Consider the following 11,331-nt stretch of genomic DNA (forward strand, 5'->3'; position numbering starts at 1 on the left):
AGAAAGAAAATTTGAAAAAGGCGCTATGACTAACAGACGGAGGACAAGGACCACATGGAGTAATCTGTCAGCCTCATATGAAAAGCTCAATGCAATGAAAACAGAAAATCCAGATTCTTCAGCATCAAGGGTGTAGTACCAAAAACATATATATTGTAAATGATCACATCCAGCAATGGTAGAAGTCATTTTCAGTGGAAAAATAAGAACATTTAAGAAACAATAAAACACAGATTAATGGAATATTTTTAAATTAATAGATGAGGCTGTGGATGCTGCCCGCCACTCTGTTGTGGTAAAGACAGGTTTGGTGTTCCCTCAAATAAGCTGGAGGAGGTAGCAGGATTGAGGGAGGTCTAGGCGGCTCTCCTTAAGCCTCTGCCCCATGACCCTGTCCCACATAAGTGGAAGAAAATGAGTGGATGAAGGTTGACTCCCACACCTCTTTGCATCCATATATTTTTTGTTTGTTTGTTTGCGCTTATCCGGGGTCGCGGGGGGCAGCAGCTCCCTCTCCCCAGCCACCTCCTCCTAATCTCTTTAGGATTCCTGGGTCTGCCCCTCTGCCTCACCAAGGAGGCGCCCAGGGGGCATTCTTGTCAGCTGCCCTTACAACCTGAACTGCCGCCTTTCAATATGGAGGTGTAGCAGCTTTACTCTGAGTCCCTCCCGGATGGCCAGACTCTTCACCCTTTCTCTAAGGGAGAAGCCAGCCACCCTTTGGAGAAAGCTTATTCCGCCATCAAAGCTTGTGACCATAGTTGAGGGTTAGGGACGCAGACCATTACGAACCGGTACAGCGTCCACATCACTGCAGCCGCAGCACCAATCTGTCTGTCGATCTCATTTTCCCCTCTCCCCAAGACTTCAATACTTCTCTCCTTGGAGAGAACAAGTCTGATTTATTGCCGGCAATGTGGACCGCGCAATTGCAAGTCGTATAAGGACTGAATGGCGAATAGCAACAGGCCAGACACCGCTTATTCCTGAAGCACCTCCCACACAACACTAAGAAACAGTCAAATGCCTTCTCCAGGTCCACAAAACACATGTAGACTGGGCAAACTCCCATGCACCCTCAAGTATCCTTGAGAGGATAAAGAACTGGTCCAATTTTTCCACTTGGCCCGTTGGTACGAATCAATCAAAAAAAATTAAATCCAAAGTCCCACAGGGTAATCAATCCCAATAGGACTCCTCCTTCTTCTCCCCAGCATCCTTTGGAATGCTGTCAAAGTTCTGCCCAATGTGGGAGTTGAAGATGTGGCATTCCCAGCACAACATCACTATATATTCATGTGCCCCACAGATCTCCTCCACCACTTGATCCAACTCACCAGGTGGTGATCAGCGCCTCTCTTCACCTGAGTGTCCAGAACATATAGCCAAAGATGGTAAATGGGCTGGTTCTTATATAGCGCTTTTCTACTCTTCCGTGGACTCAAAGCGCTTTACACAACTTGTAAAGCATTCACACAAACACATTTTCTACGTAAGTGCTTTCTAACTAACATTCACACACACCTTCATACACTGATGAATCCATCGGCGTATGAAGGTTAGTATCTTGCCCAAGGATATTTGGCAGCCAGGAATCAAACCACCAACCTTCCGATCAGTAGATGACCTGCTCTACTGCCTGAGCTACAGCCACCCTGATGATAGGATTACAAAGTCAATCATCGACCTGCGGCCTAGGGTGTCCTGGTGCCACAGTCTGTCCTTATGTTCAAACATTGTGTTTGTAATGGACAAATTGTTATTTGCACAGAAGTCAACACAACACTTATTGTAGGGTCTACCTTGGAATATGAAACACTTTGAGGTGACTGTTGTGTTATGGCGCTGTATAAATAAAATTGAATTTAATTGAATTGAACACCGCTCAGGTTCAGATCTGGCAGGCCATTCCTCCCAGTCACGCCCCTCCAGGTCTCACTTTCGTTGCTCACATGAGCATTGCAGTCTCGCAGTAGGACGACCCTCAAGCACCACACCCAGGTACTCCAAGAAGGCTGAGTACTCTAAGCTGTCAGTTTATACATGTGCTGAATACACTGTTTTCATTTAGTGTTTTTGTTTTCTTTACCTGTGCTATTTATTTTGTGGTATATGATCATTTGGAAAACTGTAAATAAGGCTATAATAATTGGGGGGGGGGGGGGTTATTGTTTTTTGTAGCAAATTCAAATTCCTACTGCAGCCAGGCTGTGATTTGTTTGTTATCCATTGTCAGAGGGGTTACAACATTTGTTTGCAAAATACAAAGAAATTCAGTTATGAAAATACTGATAAATCACAGATTTTCCTGTAAAAAATTGTGCATTTGCACTGTTTGTAAATGAGGCTCGGTGATTCCAAACCAGTGAATAAACCAATAAAACCATACCTGGTTAGCACACAGTGGAGCACAATCCCAGAATCCAGGGATTGTGTTGACAGCAAATGAAACAAAAGGCAGCCAACATCAAAACAAAAGCTTTTTAAAGCTGTTCAATCAGCCTGGAGGACTTTTCCTAAAAACTTTGATTTTGCCTTACTTGTAAACAAAATATAAAGAAGCTTGTGTGTGTGTGTGTGTGTGTGTGTGTGTGTGTGTGTGTGTGTGTTAACAGGTCTAAACTTTAACTTAAAATGTTGTCCTAGATTCAACGATTTAAACCTTGGGCTTGTTTTCGCTACTATAATCTATTACCAGGTTACCGGCAATGTAAGTCCTGTAGTTAATGACCCCCAATTTTTTTTTAAAAATTTTCAGTAATGATGGAAATTTGGCTGTATAATAAAATTGAGAAAAGAGTGAGAGTTCTTCAGCTTATGGCATGCATCTGCATGACTGCATGACATTTAGGATTTGTTTTCTTTATGAGAGCAAAACAAACTTTTTAAATGTTATTTTTATTGAAAAATGGCATGTACAAAATTCCAGAAGTGTATTTTTTGTCAATACATGTCAGAGATGTAACTGTCTAAATCTGGTAATTTTCTTTCTACCTCAGTACTGTTTGAATTATGATGCAAAGAAACCGTAGACTTCTCCCTGATAACTAGACTTTAATGTTTTAGAACCTGTTTCATTTTGTATCTGTTCAATTATATAAACTGTGTTTCAGTGTGAGGCTAGCTTACTGAAGATGTGTAAACATTATCTGTAGTATTGTCAAGCGTGCTATATAAGTGAAGTACAAATGGTTTTTTGCTTTTTTTACAAGGCTTTCCAAAATGAGTCTTTCCAATACGAATTCAAAATGATGTTTAGGAAATGTATATGAAAATGACTATTGTAGCAATGAGCATCATCATAACTAAATGATGATATAGTAAGTGTTCAGTACTTGTTTTTGTGATCCAAAATATGTATTCTAACAATAAATATTCATAAAGAAATTATGTAAGAATAACATACTATATTATACGATATCATACTATAAATAAGAACATACTACATTTTGAAGCTGCAAGCAATTAGTCTTCAATGGGTCCCAGACAGGGACATTCAAATTCTTTTTAAAATGAGGAACAGTTCATTTATAACATGCAGGGACTTTTTAATATCACGACTCACCTTCTGAAAGGTTACGTTCCAGACAGTATTATAGAATAAATTTGGTTCATTTCATTAAACTCTTGGTCTCAAAGTGAGCAATCGTAAGATGTCTTGACATTGTGCGAGGTGTTGGTTAAAACAAGTGCTTTCTCATCTGTAACAGCAGATGTTTTTTCTCATTTAAGAAGAAGTCAGTAAAGACACTTTGAATAAACAGAATTTGCAACATTGTTGTTGCAATGTGGCACAGTCATTAATAGGATGAGGGACCTATGGAATCTTCAAGACCCATAGCACAAGTCACCATCAAGTGCAGGATCTACCAAGGACATGCAATGTCCCCACTGCTGTTCTGCATAGGCCTGAACCCCCTCAGTGAGATCATTAACAAGACTGGTTACGGATACCGACTATGGAATGAAACAGTTGTCAGACACCTCCTGTACATGGATGACATCAAGCTGTATGCCAAGAGTGAACGAGACATCGATTCACTGATCCACACTACCAGGCTATACAGCAATGACATTGGAATGTGGTTCGGACTGGAGAAGTGTAGTCGGATGGTAACAAAGAGAGGGAAGGTAGTCAGAACTGAGGGGATTGAACTACCAGAAGGCAACATTGCAGACATAGAGGACAGCTACAAGTACCTGGGGATCCCGCAGGTGAGTAGGAACCATGAAGAGGCCGCTAGAAAAGCTGCAACCACCAAGTACCTGCAGAGGGTCAGGCAAGTCCTGAGGAGTCAGCTGAACGGTAAGAACAAGATCCGGGCCATCAACACCTACGCCCTGCCCGTGATCAGGTGCCCTGCTGGGATAATAAGTTGGCCAAAGGAAGAGATAAAAGCCGCTGACATCAAGACCAGGAAACTCCTAACCATGCATGGAGGGTTTCACCCCAAGTCCAGCACCCTGAGGCTGTACGCTAAGCGGAAGGAAGGGGGCCGGGGACTGGTGAGTGTCAGCACCATGGTCCAGGACAGGACTGGGCACGCGTGCCAGCTGTGGCATGCGAAGGGTTAACTGATGGCATGCTGATGGATGCTCCTGAAGCATTTGAAGTGTTGGAATGTGAAAATTTTAACATCGCTTGAAAAAACTGCCAGCTAGCAACGTCCCTCTCACCGGTAGGCGAAGTTATTTTTAGCCAATTACAAGTTGAATCTGGTAGTTGGGGTTGTTAGTTAAGATACTGTCATTAAGAAGAGGAACAACTAATGTGTCTATGCAAGCTAATTTGCGATGTGCACCGCTGGCCCGGCCATTTATTTTTTAATGCACCTTCTCAGATTAATTCACTGCATGTCGTGCGCAGGGCTGGACTGGGACACAAAAATCGGCCCGGGCATTTTGACGAGGTATTATAGGAAAAGCCATAAAGCCTTGAATGAAAAAAGACGCTGTTGTGACAGTGATGTACAGTCTTGTTGGTATATGTGTGATTTCTATAAATTTTACATCAGAGAAAAACTTTGGTTGTAAGATTCAGATAATTATTTATTAAAAGTGAGACATTTTAAATGAGAATAAGAAAGAAAGGTATTACTTTGTGCCCCCCTTTCCCTGTTAATGCCCTACCTGCCCCCCTGGCAACACTTTGCTAGACCCGCCCCTGTCAGCTACTTAGAAAAGGATCCTGGTGTTATTTGTCTCTCAGAAACAGTTCATAACTTCAACTCATCCATGTCACCTAAAAGGTAAACCTGTTTCTCCATCACCTGTTCAGCTCTGATGGTTCAGTAAGGACATCTCCTGGTTTCATCTTCATGTTTCCCTCTCACCACATAACCAAACCAACATCATGACCAGCAGCTTTACAGCTGTGGCTCCAGCAAACATCAGCTGATACTAGAAATTAATATTAAATACATTCTAACAGCTGATCAAGCTTGAACGTGCTGCTGTTGTTTAGCGCGACATCCGCTGGTTTCCTGTTTCTGGCACAAAATGGGCGATAAATAAACAAGAGAGAAAAGCCGATCAGCTGATCATCGATCAGTTTCATGATTAAAGTAGCAACAGGAGAGGGAGGGAGAGAGAATGAGAGAAGAAGAGGCAGCTGTGCAGCATAATGACAGAACAAATCCAGCTTTGTGTCTTTTTCAGCTCAAAACGAAACGCGTAATATTTTCTCTGAATACGAGACGATTCCATTTTTTACGGAACATTTGGCAACTCTACTAACTAACCTTATGAATAAAATAATGTTCACCATCAGTAACATCATAGCACCACCCAGCTGTATAGAAACTCTGTCTCGCTAGCTAGTAGCAGTACGAGTTATTGTAACTGAGGGTAAAAAGAGAGCACTATGAAAATAAACTAAACTTGGTTTATATCTGACCCAGATAGACTGCAGGTCATAACTTCTTACCTGAAGCTCAGTTCACCTGACACTCGGACTGGTGGGCGCCTCGGGTCTCTCCTCCTCCTGCCTCCCCTTTCTCTCATCCACCTGCTGCCTCTGTGGAAGCTCTAAATAACTGAGTTATTTTTACACATCTGCCAGCATCTGGCCAATCCACCACCTTTCATTGTTTATACTGTTATAAAAAAAACCCAAAACAACAAACAAACAAACAAAAACAAATCATCGGCCCATAAAAATGAAAAATCACGTCGGCAAATACAATACAATACAGTTTTATTTATATAGCACATTTAAAAACCCGAAGGCACACCAAAGTGCTTCACAGTAATATGGAGAGTCACCATAAGTCAATAACAGGGTACAAATCGGGCACTAGCACAGACAGGATAGAGGCACTAACAGACCAGGAGAGTTAGATAAATACAAAATCCGCTAAGAAGACAAAAACAGCAGTAAAATTAATAATAAAATAATAAATTTAATAAAAGATTTAGAAGTTTAAAATTTAAAAGATTTAAAAGGGTATTAACTAGTCAGGAAAGCCAAGTCAAATAGATATGCTTTCAATCTTGATTTAAAGGACTAGATAGAGTCCGAGGCTCGAATCGAAGCAGGGAGGCTGTACCAAAGCTTGGGTGCAGCTGAAGCAAAGGCACGATAGCCTCTGGTGTTCAGTCTAAACTTAGGTTGGGCCAGGAGTAATTCACCTGATGATCTTAATGCGCAACAAGGAGTGTACAAATTGAGGAGGTCAGTGAGATTTTAAACTCAATGCGATATTTGATTGGTAACCAATGTAGATCAACAAGAGCCGGAGTAATAGGGTCAAATTTCCTAGCTCCAGTAAGAAGGCGAGCCGCAGCATTCTGAACGAGTTGCAGCCTTCGAAGAGAGAAGGCTTGGAGACCACAGTAGAGAGAATTACAATAATCTAACCTGGAGGTCACAAAAGCATGGATATGTTTTTCCAGGTCCCTGTGTGGTATATAATGCTTAGCTTTAGAAATTTGAAGTTGAAAAAAAAAAACAGATTTAACTACAGATGATACTTGCTTATCGAGCTTAAAGGAGCTATCCAAACAGACACCCAGGTTACGCATAGAATCAGGGAGAGAGTTAGCAAGGGGCCCCAGCAGGGCAACAAGCTGGTCTCGAGGAACATGGCTGTCGAACACCATAACTTCAGTTTTTTTCTCATTTAAAACGAGAGAATTTTCTGGCAGCCAATCTTTAACCTCTCTCAGGCAATCGTTCAGGGAGGTCAGTGATGCTGCCAAATCATCAGTCAGTTGACAATAGATTTGAATGTCATCAGTGTAAAAAGCAGAGATGGGCAGTAACGCGTTACTTGTAACGCGTTACTGTAATCTGATTACTTTTTTCAAGTAACGAGTAAAGTAAGGGATTACTATTGCAAAAACGGTAATTAGATTACCGTTACTTTTCCGTAGGAACGCTGCGTTACTGCGTTACTAAAACCGTGATTTTTTTGCGAGAATGTCTCATGACAGTGACGTAAGCGAGTGCGCCGTTAGTGACAACAGCTGTGTGCAGATCAACAATGGATTACATATCGAGTGTGGGAGAGAGTATGAGCGTGCAGCGTTTAAAGCGTGGAAGTACTGACCTTACTTTGAGTTTGATTCCATAAAAAGTGACAAAAACATTAGTGTCCGCTGTGCATGGGAAGAAAACTTCTTTTTACAGCGAAAAAACCCCTAAACTTCCAACAAGCACCGAGTAGCTACGACGTAATGGGAAACTCACAGAGAAACTGCCGTATCCTTCCACTGACCGCGGCACACCTGCACCAGGGTAAACCTCCGCCTGCCCCACTCCTGCTTTACAGGTGAAAATAGAGCAACAGGACCGCTGAGTCTTTGATGTTATTTATTTTCTGCTGTGTTTTACTTGCATCTATTTGAAAGACTGAGTGTAAACACAAAAAATATTTTATTTTATGTGCTGGAATGTGCAGAAAATAGGTTTAAATGTTAAACTAATTTCTTCCAGTCAGAGAATGTTGCATATAATTAAATGTTTGCTTGATGCATAAAGTTAAAAGATTAAAACTGATAAAACAAGTTTTAAAAAGAGACTTTTCCATTTGATTACATTTTGTATGATGGATTATGCAGAAAAAGTAGAATTGGGCTGAAAGATCTATCGCTTTATCACCTATTCAGGTTGTAAATCGTGTTTTTAAAAAGTAACTAAGTAATTAATTACTTTTGAAAATAAGTAATCAGTAAAGTAAAGGGATTACTTTTTTGGGGAAGTAATCAGTAATTAATTACTGATTACTTTTTTCAAGTAACTTGACCAACACTGGTAAAAAGTGATAAGAAATATTGTATTTTTCAAATATGGAGCCCAAGGGTAGCATATAAAAAGAGAATAATAAAGGACCCAATACAGACCCCTGGGGCACACCACAACAGAGAGGGGCAACAGAGGAAGAGTATCCTCCCATCACAACAGAGAAGGATCTATCTGTGAGGTAAGAATTAAACCAGTTAAGGGCAGAACGCGTGATGCCTACAATGTGCTCTAGCCTCCTCAAGAGTATATTATGATCAACCATGTCAAAGGCTGAAGACAGATCCAATAAAACTAAAACGGCAGGGCGACCAGAGTCAGCAAATACAAGAAGATCATTATAGACTCTTAGCAGGGCCGTTTCAGTGCTATGGTGTGGCTTAAAGCCAGACTGGTATTTGTCAGTAATATTATTTGCAACTAAGCAAGCCTGTATTTGGAGAAAGACGGCTTTCTCTAAAATTGTGATAAAAACGGAAGCTTCGAGATTGGCCTATAATTGGCAGAGTCTTTCTGATCAAAATTACTTTTTTTAAGAACAGGGTGCACTACTGCATGTTTAAAAGCAGTCGGGACACAGCCCACTAACAATGATAAATCCATTAAAAATAAGATGCAAGGCCCAATTTCCTCAAAACCTTCCTTGATAAATGCCCGGTATGCCCGATGACCAGTCCAGCAATGGCTGCAACAATGTCACAGTGATAATTTATACAGAGTATGCAATATTAAGGTGTTGTTAAATATCAACACTTCACCGAGTTCTTTTCATTCCTCAGAGGCATCCGATGAAAGACAAAACACTGCTCACTAGACCATTTAACACTTTATTTCTCTTTCACATTACTTCTAGGAGGGAGATGCGTCCTGCATGACACGTTGCCGCGGATCTCAAAATGGTGACGCGCACTTAGCAGTTTTATTACAGAAGCTCTCTCATTCTAGTCTGAACAACAGTGTCTCAGTAACTTTCCACTAGAGATGCTCCCCTCTTATGTACATTTTCCCAGGAAAGCGTGAGCGACACATGGTCTCATACCTTTATTTTTCAGGGCTGTGTCCACTTAATACTACACTATATAACTTTATAACACTTATTAATAAAAAGTATAGCATTATTGAGGCACTGCAAATTACTTAATCCCAACAGTGTATATGTAGAGATATGTACAGAATTGCAAATTTACAGGTTAGGGGTAATTACAGTTGTATTATGCTGTGTATAAGTGTACAAAAGTGCAAATTTACAGTTATGGATAAACAGTTCGACATAGTCAGTGATTCAGTAGCCTGATGGCCTGTGGATAGAAACTGTTTTTTAGTCTGGTTGTCCTTGCTTTCACACTCCTGTAGCGTCTGCTAGATGGTAGGAGTGTTGTAAATGTCCTGTAGTGGTGGGAGTGGTACTCCACAGATGAGTTTTGCCAACATGCTAAGAGAGCCTTCCTGTCCTGAGTGATGCTGTTCCTGTACCACACTATGATGGAGTTTGTCAGGATACTCTCCACTGTGCATCTGTAAAAGTTACTGAGAAGTTTTGAGGTGAGTCCAAATTTTCTCAGCTTCCTTAGGAAGAAGAGTCGTTGTTGAGCCTATTTGATGATCTACCGTGTGTTATGAGTCCAGGTGAAATCCTCACTGATGTGGGTGCCGAGGAGTTTGAATGTCTTCACCCACCTGAGTCCCGTTAATGCATAGTGGGGCGTGCTGGTCTTTCCTCATTCTTGTGTCAATAATCATCTCCTTAGTCCTCTCAGCATTTAAGGAGAGATTATTTTCCAGGCTCCAGGACACCAGCTGAGCCATCTCTTCCCTGTAAGCCGTCTCCTCTCCAGCAGTGATCAGGCCGACGATGGTTGCGTTTGATGTTTTTAACGAACACCTTTTATTGCATGTAATGCACAGACACACCAACAGAGGGCAGTAATATCCCTTCAACATACATTGTAAAATTACTATTACAACACTCCCACTTAATTTTACCATGGAGTTCACTTACTTCACTGGCATTGTTTATTTCTTTCCCCAAAAAAATATGCACCTATATCACAGTGTTACTAGAAAATAAAACATTTTCTCTTTTGTTTTGAACTCACACAAAAGAAAAAAAATGTACTGTGTCCATCTTAGACAAAACTATTATTCTGCATTACAATATGCCTGACATTTTTTTATTGAGCATCAACAATGGTAGTACAAAGATATACATGTAGCAAGGCCACAATGCTCCTTTTTATATATTTACCCCACCCCAAGAACATGTTGGACGCCGATCCAGAATTTAAATGACGTACAAGGAAATTCACCATATTTGAAGATGTGCACTTAAAGGGCAATAATTTGCACAAAATTAATCACAATCATACAGAAAAAGGATGTACAGCAGCTGTCAAGCGTCTATCAGGTGGGTATGGTTTTAATTTTCTCTAAATGTTTTAGCAATGTATCCCAAACGGCAAAGAATCTCTCCTTCGACCCCTTGAGAGCGTACTTTATCTTTTCCAACTGTATAAATTGTGTCAGGTCACTAAACAACAAAGCCACTTTGGGTGGCTTTTTTGACTTCCAATGCAATAATATCCTTCTTGAGTGCAAGCAGTGTAGTGAAAGCGATTATGTTTTTATGACTCTTCCTTAATGTTCTATGTCGTCTATCTGTGACACTAAATATACCCATAGCTGCATTGGGTTGAAGCTCAACATTCAATGCTTCAGACAATGTTTTGAAAATTGTTGACCAGTAGGCTTTTAAAGTTGAACATGACCAAAACATATGTGTTAAATCTGCAGAGGGATCTCTACATCTCTCACAGCTTGCATCTATGTTTTGAAATATTTTGGCCAGTCTTGCCTTGGAGTAATGAATGCGGTGTAGATATGCTTGACATCTTAACATAAGCATAATATAGGCATGTTAAGCATATGATAGCCCTTTTTAAACTGAACACAGTCCAATCTTCTCTCTGAGATACTCAAACTTTTGTCTAGACAGTGGTTTGGTTAAGATGTCAGCCTTCATGTTTTCTGTACAGCAATACTTCAGCTGGATTTGTCCATTTTGCACACATTCACGAAAGTAGTGGTAACGA

Source organism: Rhamphochromis longiceps, linkage group LG18, assembly GCF_057381845.1.
Source record: "Rhamphochromis longiceps isolate RC_006_pf linkage group LG18, R_longiceps_female_GT1.1, whole genome shotgun sequence".
Taxonomy (NCBI): domain Eukaryota; kingdom Metazoa; phylum Chordata; class Actinopteri; order Cichliformes; family Cichlidae; genus Rhamphochromis; species Rhamphochromis longiceps.